We start from the raw sequence: 13,948 nt of genomic DNA, 5'->3' as shown, positions 1-13,948 counted from the left end.
GTACTATAACCTTTATCAGGCTATGGTGAAAGAGGTTGGGATAATGCAATTTTCCTTTCAATTGCACCCTTTCAGACATTTTGGTTAGGCTCCTATACAAGTAGTTGGAAAAATTTAGAGACTTGGCAACTGTAAAGTGCATGAGAAGTCTTATGTGGTATTGGTATAACATAGAAAATCTTCCCTCACATGTGAAGAACTTCATGACAACCTTCGTCAATGGTGCATATCTCTCCAACAAGTATATGAATGGGAAAACATGTGAGTGAGCTCCTTTGTATTGTGATTTCAAGTAGGGTTTGTACTCTTCTAGGTCTAGGTTCATGCCTTTGAACCAGTTTTCACCATGGTTGTTATCCCTATAGATTGAGAGATGGAATCCACTGAAAACATGAAATTAGTCCCTACAATGGTGATCTTGTCTTCCTTCAATATGAGGGAAAAGATAATTGTGAGATTCTCATGGTAACCTACTTCCTGCACTCTTTGGAAAAACCATAAACAATTGACATCTTCAAAGAATTTCATGACAAATGGGGAGGAGGTGATTTCATTGCAACTAGAGGGCTCAAACCTTAGTATCTTCCCCCCTTGTTTTAATTCCTCTTCTCTAATGGTAACGAGTCAAAATACATACTTCAAACCCTAGGTGAAAGGCAAGCAAAAACAGTGAAATTTGTTTCTGTGAGGGAATGAGCTGGTATGATGGAATTAGGAGTTGCCTAAATTTGTAAGGAAATTTAGGAGGGTAGGGGATGATGTCATTGAGTAAGGGAAAAAGGAATTTTGGGAAATGATTGAGGGGAGGGGGTGGAAAAGGCCAAAACATAGGCCTATCCTAGAAAGAGATAGGGTATATTAGGGTTGGATCTTTCCTTGGCATGTCTAGCACTCATTGACACTCCTTAACACCCCCTCATATTCATTCATTTCCATGCATTTTGACCTAGTGCTCCCTTTTGTTTCCCTAGTACTCCCTAACAATCCTTGGTATGGATTGGCACACCTTAGCACTCTTCGACATGCCTTGCCACTCCATAGAATGTGTAATACTCCCTGACACACATTGGAAGTTGGAACATGTTGGCACTTGGCAAGTATTAGCATGTATGGCGTGCATTGAGTTGACTTGATATGATTTGGCATGGTTTGGCACAAATTAAGATTAAAGTTATTTGAGATCAATTATTGGAAACTAGGAGATAAGTAACAGAGGAAGATTTCACACTTAGAATGCACTAACACTTGGCACTTGGCACGTATTGGCATCTACACTACCACAAAAACGCCTTTAGGGGAGGTTTGGATTGCAGTGGTCTTACCAAAACCACCTCTAAATGTGTTTTTAGGATTTAGGGATAGTTTTTGGAAACCCCCCGAAAGTCAAGAAAAAATGAACTTTTGTGGGGTTTTATAATAATGGCCTCTAAAAGTGTTTTCTAGTGACTTTCGAAGAGTTAATAAATTATTTCCCCTAAATATATTTTTCATGATAGGTGTTGGAATTTTGGCACAGGTGTGGCCCTATGGTATAGGTGTTGTCCTTGATGGCCACTCACTTTGGTGTCAGACCTCAGTTTAGGCGCTCAGAATGAAGGAAATCTTGTATACGCAGGTTCACCTTGCTGAAGACGCGTATACACGCGGGTTATACGTTCAGAAGTTGCATATGTGTATACACGCACTTTTATGCACAAAAAAGCGCGTACATGGTGGGAAACTTATTTTTGGTCCATGGTTGTTAGTCCTTGGAATTTGAACCTATGGTTTTGGACCATGGTATCTCGTCAGAAGTGTTGACCCCAGGTTTTGGGCCCTTGGTATTGGTTTATTATGGTTTTGGACCGTGGTATTGTGGAAGGCCTAAAACTATAAAAGAGGAAGGAGATCATGTGACAAGGGATCATCTGAATTATTATTGAATATCTGATAATGTACGAGATCTGAAATATTGGTGATTAGCATTGTGGATCTGAATGAAGGAGGAACCTTAGCGAAAAGAAGGATAAGTTCTACTGATGGGTCATAATCTCTTGGATTGAATGATAATATCTTTGCATGATTTTGATCTGTTATATCTGGTGCATGCGTGATCTATAAATCTGATAATCTGGGTTAATCAGTGCTTGAATACTTGAAAGAGTGAATTATTTTTGTAGATCTATACGCAGTTTCAGTTCAGCTAAGGCACGTATATACGCAGGTTTAGTGAAGAAAAACAACATATATGCAGGTTGTTCCATACGCAGAAGCGTATGCACGTAGGTTTCAGGCCATTAAAGTAGCGTATAAATTTTGAGTTGTGTTTTTGTTGCTTCTGTTTATTGCTGCAGTGTTCTAGGTTTAGTTTTGGTGTGTGGTACTCTTACTGTGATCTGGGTACAGTCATTAGAGAAGTGTTTATGTTGATTCAGTTTTGATTGGTGAAAAGGTGATTGGTTGATGGTTGATTGATGTTATTTGTGGATCCAGTCTGAAAATTTATGAAACGTGGTCCCTGAAAGGAAGAGAAGGTTGTAGCCTTCTGTAGGCCAGCACCTACGTACTAGTATCTTGGCTAGTGCAAGAGCTAAGGGGGTTGTAGCTCCCTTCCAGGAGAAGCTGGAAAACGAGAGAGGGTTGTAGCTCTCTGCAGGTTGCAACCTACGTACTGGTAAAGGACTGCACCAGTACATTTGTAAAAAGAAGTTTCTAATTAAAGAAAAGATAGAGACGAATTGCAGCAGGTGGTTTACACCCACATTGGTTTTCCACCTTATATCTTGTGTTCTTGTGTGCGATTGTCTTTCTACTCTATTTTACTGTTTCTAGTTACTGGTTATTTGATTCTGAATCACATATTAACAATCAACATTAGAAAGTTAAAGTAAATTAAAAGTTTGCATTATATACGCGGGTTTTCTTCTGCATAGTTGCGTATATACGTGGGTTTAATTAACTGAAGTAGCGTATAGCATTTGATTTTTAAAAAGGAATATTTGACTTAATAATACTGATTCACCCCCCCTCTCAGTATTATTTCCAACAATAGGTTTTTGAAAACCCCCCCAAAAAGTCATGAAAATTGAACTTTGTTTGCGAGGGGATTCCAGAAACTTCCTCTAAAAGTGTTTTCTCATGAATTTTGTTTTTTTGTTGTGGGGGGAGGGGGTGGGGGGGCGGGCGGGGGGACACGGGGGTGGGTGGATGGGTTAAATAATTTTCGCTAAATATATTTTTCATGGCCGTTTTTAAACGCCCCCCCATGGAAAGTCATGAATTTTTTTTTTTTATTTATTTATTATTATTTTTTTTTTTTTTTTTTTTTTTTTTTTTTTTTTTTTTTTTTTTTTTTTTGTGGCGGGGGGTTTCTAACAACTACCTCTAAAAATGTTTTCTCATGACTTTTCTGAGGGGGCTATGGGGCAAGGGGAGGTCCAAGCATGTTTTAGTAAGATCTATAATCCTAGCATTAGAGAATGAGAAGGCGACTTAGGACCTAATGTCATATGGGCTAAGGGGCCTAGAGGGAAGGCAACGAGATTAATTGATAGGGGAACCCCCAAAAGTGGTGATAAGGGGTATTAGGGGCCCCATTATCACAACCCATAAGCCCTTAACCCATAACCACTAAATTCCCTATCCCCTTAACCCCCAAGCCATAATCCCATAACATGTACACTAATAAATCATAACCTATTAACCCCTTGACCCATTACACATAAAGCCACTAACCCCTAACCTAAAATCCATGAACCCCTTAAGCCCTAACCCCTAACTTATGAAATTATGCTTCCAAATATGTGAACTCAACAACAAAACACACTTTAAAATACTTGATTTTCTCTCAACATGTGAAAGAAAAAGTAAACCCTTACCCTAGTCTTCCTCTATTGGAAATTTGGTACTTTTGTCACAAGATCTCTTCTCCTCTTTTGAAAAAGGACATAAACAAGATTTTTGATGTTTCTAAATGGAGTACTCTTCACCTACGTCCTTCTCCTTTATACCACGTGATAGGAATGCCAATTTTCATATTCTTGACTATGGCATTCTCCTTTTATACATGTGACCCTTAACTATACCATGAAATCCTCCAAAAAATTCTTAAAGAATGGGAGCTCCTCTTCATGCATGAAGCTAGTGGAATGTGACAAATTATCCAAAATTCCTCCAAATATGTGATTTGTGCCTTGGGAAATGTGAAAGGTACCATAAATTGGAAAATATGCATAAATATTTGCATCCATGTTCCCTAAATGTGATATTTTTCCTGCTCAAACTAGCATCCTAGTTATGCAAGACTCATAAGGTGTCACTTTGGGTCAACTCAGGGTTGTTGGCACTGTCACCTTAGCAATGAATCCTCTCACTTTGGATTACTTATTGAATATTGGGGGTATCCCAAGGTGCAAATTTATGGGGTCTTTTATGTGACTAGCTGAAAATCATCTTTACATTGGATGGTTCAACATCTTGATGACCCGTATCCTATTGACTACAACTTTTGTATTGATTATTGCTCTATGAGACTCCTCAACGTCAGTCATTCTCAAATGACTTGGATCTTAGCTAAATCCACATCCACTCCTTTCTCATCAATAATGTAACCCAAATATTGATTCTTGTTCATGCCAAAGGAGCATTTTTCCAAGTTAGCACATAGCTTATGCTATTGCAGAGTATGCAAGACCTACCGAATATGTTGCAAGTGCTCTTCCTAACTCTTGTTGAAGATGAGGATATCATAGAGATATACAACCACAAACGAGTTGGTGAAAGGCCACAAGATGCCATCCATCAGCCTCATGAAATTTGCACGGTCATTTGTCAAACTAAAGGGCATGACCAACCATTCAAAAATACCCTCCTTGGACTTGAAAGCAGTCTTCCACACATCTGCACGTTCAATTGGAACTTGGTGATAGTCGGACTTCAAATCAATATTGTTGAAGTACTTGGCCCCCTTGAGCTGGTCAAGAAAGTCATCAATCCATGGAATCAAGTATCTATTCCTAACTATGATTTTTTTTAGGGCTTAATAATCAATGCAGAGTCTCTAGGTCTGATCCTTATTTTGCACAAGTATAATTGAGCTCCCATCAGGTGAAGAACTTGGTTGGATGTGAGGAACTTGGTCAGATGTTCCCTTGGTGCTTAACCCTTAACCCCTGAATCCTTTAACCACTAATCCATTAACCATGAACCCCTAAACCCCCTAGACCTCAACCCCCTACCCCTAAACCCCATAGCCCTAGACCTTTATCCCTTACCCTTAACCCATAAAAGCCTTAACTCATACAACCCCTAAGCCTTTCTCCCAAACCATAGACACACCAAGACTAATCCTCTTGCTCAGATTAGGTTTTGGTCCTCCAACCCCTCCAAATAAAACCTCAAAACAAGGTCCCAAAATCTGATCTACATTTTCTAGGCCGACACATTTCCCCTAAATATCCTCCACATATTTTCTTGCAAAGGGTAGAAATATAGTCTTCTAACGTCCACAAATGCATCTAAGTTCATAGGAATCAAGTAAATTTCATCTCCATGCATGAGCCAAATGTAATTCATGTCCACTCAAAATAAAAGAGAGGGTATAAGGTTGTCCCTTCAGCTATCATCATCCTTTAACACTAGACCCTTCTCTTACCAAATGTATGGGTAGCAGTCCCATACCAGTCTACAATATTTCTCAAAGGATTTGTCCACAAGATGCTCAAAACAACATTCAAATTCCCTTATTCTGGTCTAAGTCTATTCAAAACTAACATAAGCAGTTCTCAACTACATGAATGGTGCAATCTTCAAGCTCTGCATATCTAGGTTCATCCCCTTTTGACCCCCTTTTTTGTGCCTTCAATACAAAGTTGACGAAGGTAATCTTACAAATGGGCCTCCCTTTTTCATATGGAGAGAATATCACCTTGTCCTTTAGGAAGGACTTGCTTCTAAATAGAATTACACTAATACTCTCAACATATGTTGGGATAGAAGATACATCAAGAGGAGAAAACATAAGCCAAACTCAATATTATTGTCAAACATACATAAAAAATTAAGCAATCTACACATGTAATTCTTATATTGTTGGTCGGTTTTAGATTAACTCCATCATTTTTTTCCCTAACTCCATGGTAACTTTCCATTCCATTAATTCTTCTACATTTGCTTTCAATTTTCCAAGTTCCTTGTCTTTTCTCTCAATTTATCTTCAATATCATGCAATTGAAGTTGATAAGGTAAGCCTAGTAGTTGTGATAAGGGGATTAGGGGCTCCCTTATCATAACCTATAATCCCTAATGCATTGTTATGAAACCAACTCACAAAAATATAGAAAAGATAGATGAACGCCTTAGAAATAAGCCTCTTCGAGGGGGCAACCTCCTTTACATTACACAAATGAACAATTCTTAGATGATTCAAATGACAAAACCTCCTTTCTATATATAGGAGTCTACAGGGTCACAATATAACCAAGCTGATGTAACAATAATAATATAAAGGCACAAAAACAACAATAGAGGGATTCTATGGGGCACAATAATAACAATATGGGGACAATAGGGGCACAATAATAATAATAAGGGATACAACGACAATAGTAATGGGGGGATCACTAATATTATAGGGACCTAACATGCCCCTCTCCTTCAAAAAACTGTTGTCGTCAACGCTTGAGTAGTTCTAGATGCTTCTAAATAAAATTCTCATCCTCCCATGTGGAATCTTCAATGACTAAGTTCTTCCACTTGATGAGATACTCTGAAATTGATCTATTTCATAGCTTTCGAGTTCTTGTTTCTTTGACTGCTTCAGGTTCCAATATGATTTTTCCTTCCTCATCAAGTTCTGGAAATATTGTCTGAACTAGAATCTTGTCACCTATAACCTTCTTTAAGCATGAAAAATTGAAAACTGGGTGCACTCGAGAATCTGGAGGAAGCTCCAATTTGTATGCCATAGTACCTATATTTTGCAACACCTTGTACGAACCATAATAATTTGGTGATAATTTGTTATCCTTCTTAGCTTTCTTGAGGGACATTTGTTTATATGGCTGTAGCCGTAGGAATACCCAATCACCTACATCAAAACTTCTTTGGTTGTGATGTTGATCTACTTGTTGTTTCATTCTATTCTATGCCAAGGTGAGGTTATCCTTTAAGAGTTGGAGAACTTGTTGCTGATGCTTGATGTGATCTTCCAATGCTTGAACCTTAGAATTTTCCCTTGAATATGATGTGATGGATGGTGGATGATATCCATAAAGTGCCATAAATAGGGTCATTTTTGTTGTAGTATGGAAGGAAGTGTTATACCACCATTCAGCCAGAGGAAACCATCTGACCCATTGTGTCTATTTATCAGATACAAAGCAACGAAGATATCCTTCCAAAAATTTGTTTACTATCTCAGTTTTCCCATCAGATTGAGAATGATAAGATGAGCTATGAGCTAACTAAGTACCAAGACAAGAAAATAATTATGTCCAAAAATTTCCAGTGAAAATGGGATCTCTGTCACTTACAATAATGTTTGGGTTTCCATGTAGCTTTTGATTTTTTTCCATAAATGCAATAGAAACTGTACTCGCTTTAAATGGATGAGATAATGCACAAAAGTGTGCATACTTGGTAATATGTCCACTACCACCATGATAACACTCTTTCCTTTGGACTTAGATAAACTTGTGATAAAATCCATTGAAACCTCCTCCCAACGTTGGCTTGGAATGAATAAAGGTTGTAATAGTCCTGGAGTCTTAATTGTTTCAACTTTATTTTGTTGGCAAACCAAACATTTTGCCACAAACTTTTGAATATTAGATTTAAGGCCATCCCAAAAAAAATCCTTCTTAACCCTGTGGTAGGTTGTACCATAACGAATCATTTTTCCAGATAAATGTATCAGATGTATTGGGATCTTGTTGTATATTTTGAATGAGTGCCCACACTTCCTCATCATTCTTCCATTCATCTCTTTCTTCGTTTATCCAATCTGGTTGGATAATAGAAATAACGCAAAGAAATGCTTCCACATCCTCATCCTTTCTTGAGAGTGCATCTGTCACAACATTTTGCTTCCCTTTTTGATGATTTCAAAGTCATAACCCAACATCTTTGTAACCCATTTTTGTTGCTCTTCTGAAGATAATATTTGTTCTAAAAAGTATTTAAGACTATCATGATCTGGTTTTACCTTGAAGTGTCTTCCCATTAGGTAGGGTCACCATTTCTTAAGTGCATGTAGTATTGCCAATATTTCCTTCTCATAAATAGCTTTTTGTAAATACTTTCCTTTTATTGTACGACTTTCGAAAGTAATGGGTCTTTCTTCTTGCATTAAAACAATATCGATTCCATTTCCTCAGGCATCACATTCCACAATAAAGGTTTTTGTGAAGTCTGGTGTAGCTAAGACTAGTGCTTGGCACGTTGCCTCTTTAAGATGTTCAAAGGCATTTGTTGCTTCTGGAGTCCATGAAAATGCATCTTTCTTCAATAATGTTGTTAGAGGTGCTTCTATTCTCCCATAATTCTTAACAAACTTGCGATAATACCCTATCAACCCGAGAAATCCTTGTAGATGCTTTATGGATGTGGGGATTTTCCATTCCTTAATGGTTTTAATTTTGCTAGGGTCTACCTTAACACCTTCATGAGATACAATATGACTCACATATTCCACCTCTTGTACTCCAAAGAAACATTTGGAGTTTTTTGCATATAATTGTTTCTCCTCCATTAGTTTGAGGACCATGTCAACATGTTGGACATGATCCTTCCAAGATTTGTTGTAGATTAGTATATCATCAAAAAATACTAACACAAATTTTCTAAGGAAGGGTTTGAAAATGGAATTCATCAAACCTTGAAATGTAGAAGGTGCATTAGTAAGTCCAAAAAGCATGACCAAAAATTCATAATGACCCTCATGAGTTCTAAATGTTTTTTTTGGAATGTCTTCAGTCTTCATTCTGATTTGATGATATCTTGAACAAAGATCCAACTTGGTGAAGTAAATTGATCCATGCAATTCATCCAATAATTCATCAATGAAAGGAATGGGAAATTTATCTTTAATAATGAGCTTGTTGAGCTCCCTATAATCTGGACACATGCGCCATGATCCATCCTTCTTGTGAACTAATACTACTGGAGCAGAGAAAGAACTTTGACTAGGTTGAATTATACCAGCCTCTAGCATTTCTGCAACCATACGTTCAATTTCACTCTTTCAGGCATAGGGATATCCGTACGGCCTGATGTTTGGAGGAACACTTCCTGGAATCAAATGAATAGCATGATCATGATCACGAATAGGTGGGAGACCTTTGGAAGTCTCAAATACCTTGGAATGATTGTCCAAGACCTTTTGGAGATCTGGAGAAATAGATGATTTCTATGTGGGAACCTGTTAAACACACACATGGGTAGAAACAAAATCTGAAAGATAAAACATGAGAGTGCATTTTTTATTAACAAAACATATACATTTATAGTACATGGTTTGACCATTGGGTTCCACATCCCAAGGTCTCTTGGACTTCATTTGTCTATTCGGGTTCCACACTAACCCATAGAGGATTAGGTGTCCAACATTCCCCCCCTTAATCCGAATGGTTATGTATGAGTCCAATAAGAGAGCTGTAATAGAAAATGTGAAAAAATTGCATGGCAGCACTAGGTTGAATGTGCTCTCTGAAATGTTGGTATAAAGGGTGGTGGTTTAAGGATGACCACCAACACAAGAATGATTAGTGTAGTTCCCAGAACTCTTCCAAGTCTAGCATGAAGCTCAAGTCTTCAACTAGAGGAAGTGCTCCTGATGTTTTGAAGAGAGAAACCTTCAACCATGAAAGGGAGGTCTCACCCTACATAAAAGGGGGAACTTCAACCTAAAAAGGGAAGTCTCAACCTATGATGGTTTAAGGATGACCAACAACTCTGCAATGCTTAATGCAATTCCTAGAACTCTTCCAAGTTTGGCAAGAAGATGAAGTCTTCTGCTAGAGGAAGTGTCCCCAATTTTGTTCCTGAAATTCTTGTGAAAATGGCAAGAAGCTGAAGTCTTCTGCTAGAGGAAGAGTCCCAGATTCTTTGAAGAGGCATTACCAAATGAAGGCATGCTCAGGGGCATCTTTGTCTCTAGCTACAACTCTAAAACGGGTGTGGCAGGCTGTGGCTCAGGCTCGCTTGATGTGGCTTTGAAGCTTGTAGATGATCATCATTTCCTCCCCTATCAGATACAAGGTGAGATGATGGAGAAAACTCAACTGCAAGACTTTTCAATACTTTTGAACAAGTTCTGACATGTGACTAAAATATCTTCTTGGTTGTTGATGTCCATTGCCAAGAAGCAATCCATCCAAGATAAATATTTGTTCTTGCAAGAGGTTTGTTTCTGAAGCATCTGTTTGAAGAATTATTGGTTTTATGACAGTGCTTACATGGATGAAGATCAAAACAGTTATATTTTAGATGGCCAACTCAGTCATAGTGTTGGAATTTCACAATCTGCTGTGGCTGTCGTTGAAGAGAACCAGAATCTGAAACAACTGAAGGTGAACTGTCATGAGGAGAAGGTGAAGATGAACCATCTTGAAGAAATCCAGCACTTTGAAATTAGATTAGTTTGGAGTAGTCTGGAATATGAAAGGACAAGTCCTTGTCATATCCAAGACCAGTTTTGTGCTTGTTGTGGACAAGCTCTTCCCAAGGTCTGATGATGGGCTTAGGAAGTGAACGCTGAACTTTTGCATCTGCATGTAATCTTGCTGCTTTATTGGGTACTAAATCTGAATGAATTGTAACATTATTGACTTATTGTTGATGGGTTGTTGTCTCAATGTTCTGAATAGAAACAGGTTCAGAATGATGATTCCTCTGTTTTAATTCTTCTTGCTGAAGCTGAGATTCAAGCTGTAAAAAGTCAATATTTTCATGTACATCTTGTAAACAACTATGAATATCGGTGAGAAAATCCTTGTTGATTTTAACTATATTATCCATAGTAGAGAGTATTAGATTGTCCAGTAACTCTAATATTGCACCAATTGGAGCCATTTTTAACCTCAAAAAATAGTAAAACAATGAGGAAAAGATGGACACCAATTGCTCTTTTATATAAACTTATGGCAACAACTTCAAATCAATCTCTGATATGAACAACCTTTAAGAAAATACACCAATTCGATCTACAAAGGATAGTCTTGGCCTGAAACAATTTCCACTGAACTCCTAAATAATGCCAAATTGCTGCAACTTTAAAGAATATAAACAGTCCCCAATTTTTCACATAAAAGGTGGCTTTCAAACATATGCCAAAAATACCCATCTGTACCGTTTAAAAAACTGTAAACTATGCAACCAGCTTAACCTGCTTCACTAGTCAGTAAACTTCTCAATGGAATAGGAAAGTTCTAGAAGCTGCTTTGGATCAACTCTTGATGGTGTTTTTGTTAGAGAACATTGTGCTGTAGTTGTCTTTGGAAATGCAATAACATCTCTGATAGAGCTTTCACCAGCCAAAATCATAACCAACTGATCAAGCCCATAGGCAATACCTCCGTGAGGTGGAGCACCAAAATCAAGAGCTTCAAGTAAATAGCCAAACTTTAACACACTGAGCTATTAACACCAACACATGAATCAATACACAATACAAAGGGTCTGACTTCTTTGACTCAACGCATATATGACCAGCGTATAATTATCAAAAGTAACTCAACGCACAACATATAGTTTCAGAGAATGCCCAGGTTCAGCAACAAACACAAAGAATAAGCATGAGGCAAGGCAGAAATTTGCAAATACCAAGTCAATATCATCTTCACAATTCTTTGGCGAGAACAAGAATACAGTCGATACAGAAACTCATGTCTACTTGCAGAAGTTTTCTGGGTCATCGGGCATATCAAGCAATGAGCTTTTTGGACATGATGAGTATGATTCTCCTCTGGACATGACAGCAAGTGAACTTATTACAGGATTTCATTGCAGGCATCTCAGGACTTATCAACCCTAAAGAACATCGCTGGTGAAATTGGGGGTACTCTGCGGGCTTCCGAGAATTTCCTGGAGGATCATTTCTTGATCGAGCTATGGACCTCGACTGATTCGCTACTCAATGGGAGCCTAAATGGTGACGAGCTCGTAGCCACCACGAAGGATGTTGACTTCTATGCTGCATCGTACGAATACATTTCACCATTCAATACGAAATATATTCATCCAGGGTACCAACATACACATTGTGTATCACTGTTTAAATGCAATATCGCTCAACACACAGAGACAGCATGAATCAGCCCATGGAAACCAAACAAACACGTCTGAACTCAAATTAATCAATGCTTCAAAGGTTGATTCAACGTAGGTTCAACACAAACGCAACACATAAATGGTGATACCTACACACTTCAACAGTTTGTATTTCACGGACTTCAAGCTCAATGCGCAGAACTCAATGCTCCATGTTTCGCATAGGGACAGAGGAAGAGATGTGATCAAGAAACTTGTGCTCTGGGTAATGAAATATGAGGAATCTTATCCTAGACATAAGACAAATGAGGAGAGACGATGATAGGCCATAATTTGGCAATACATTCGACATAGTTTGCAGTACATTACCAGTTCCGTCGATTCCAGAATTTATATTTTGACAAAATCGAGAACTAACTCCCAAAGGCAATTGCATGGTTTGATTCTGGGATAGTAGTTCTCCAACTCCATCTGGACTGAACACTAAATATAACCACAAAAGTCAAAAGTCATGGCACAGCAATCCTTAATATACAGTTTTGTGGCCAGGGGAAACATTGTACTTGCAGAGCATACATCATTTTCAGGGAATTTTAGTATTATTGTTGTCCAGTGCCTGCAAAAGCTGCCCTCAAACAACAACAAGTTCACATACACATGTGATAACCACACATTCAATTACCTCGTGGATGATGGATTTGTGTTTCTTGTTGTTGCAGATGAAGCTGCAGGAAGGCAGGTGCCTTTTCTTTTCTTAGAGAGAGTAAAGGAAGATTTTAAGCGGCGTTATGGAGGAAGGGCTGAGACAAGCATGGCGCACAGCCTTGATAAGGACTACGGGCCAATACTGAGAGACCACATGCAATATTTCATGGACCATAAAACCAGTAGACATAGTCTTGGGAATAATTTGATTTACCTCAACATTCTCAACCATACAGATACTTCTGCATACACTACAAACAAGAAAATCCACTGAGAACTTTAGCTGCTTCAAATGCAGTTTCGTCTCCCTCAATACCACACCATGGTGGTGTTTCAAGATGTGGAGCAGATAGAGAATAACATCAATAGTGCTAAGAGAAGGCCAACCAGCACAAGGTCAGATGAATTGATGTTCAACGCAAAATCTATAATAGAAACCGTCCTGACAACAATAAGAAAATAGATTTCTGACAAAGGCCAAATTAATGGAGCGTTAGCTCAGGCGCACATTGAAAACGCTCAAGTTCAGGCAAGAATGAATACATGAAGAATAATGGACATGCAGATCTTTGAGAGGCAGTGAATAGGAAAAAACTGACAGGTACAATTGAGCAGCGTATTGAGGCATTATGCTGCAGATTCTAGAGAGCAGCGTATAAAACGGCCACAGAAAACAAGTGGCTCATAGTTGAGCAGGGCAGGAGATCGCCTACTCTGATACCATGTTAAACACACACATGGACAACAACAAAATCTAAAAGATAAAACATGAGAGTGCATTTTTTTATTAACAAAACATGTACATTTATAGTACATGGTTTGAACATTGGGTTCCACATCCCAAGGTCCCTTGGACTTTGTTTGTCTATTTAGCTTTCACACTAACCCATAGAGGATTAGGTGTCCAACATAACCTCTAGTGAACATAATTATGCAATTACACCTCATTGTTCCTTCTTTAGAAACCTTGTCATGCCGTTAGAGCTTATTATCTTTC

General features: G+C 38.3%; 1 pseudogene; it reads left to right on the top strand.

Moving 5' to 3' along the window:
- The first annotated feature begins 12,757 nt into the window (after window positions 1-12,757).
- On the top strand, window positions 12,758-13,225 carry LOC149188085 (vesicle-associated membrane protein 721 pseudogene; annotated as a pseudogene).
- The last annotated feature ends 723 nt before the right edge of the window (window positions 13,226-13,948 follow it).

Source organism: Pinus tabuliformis, chromosome 3_1 (assembly GCF_031772625.1).
Source record: "Pinus tabuliformis cultivar Carrire ecotype Pingquan chromosome 3_1, CPIR1, whole genome shotgun sequence".
Lineage (NCBI taxonomy): Eukaryota > Viridiplantae > Streptophyta > Pinopsida > Pinales > Pinaceae > Pinus > Pinus tabuliformis.
This window is presented reverse-complemented; position numbering and strand designations above follow the sequence as displayed.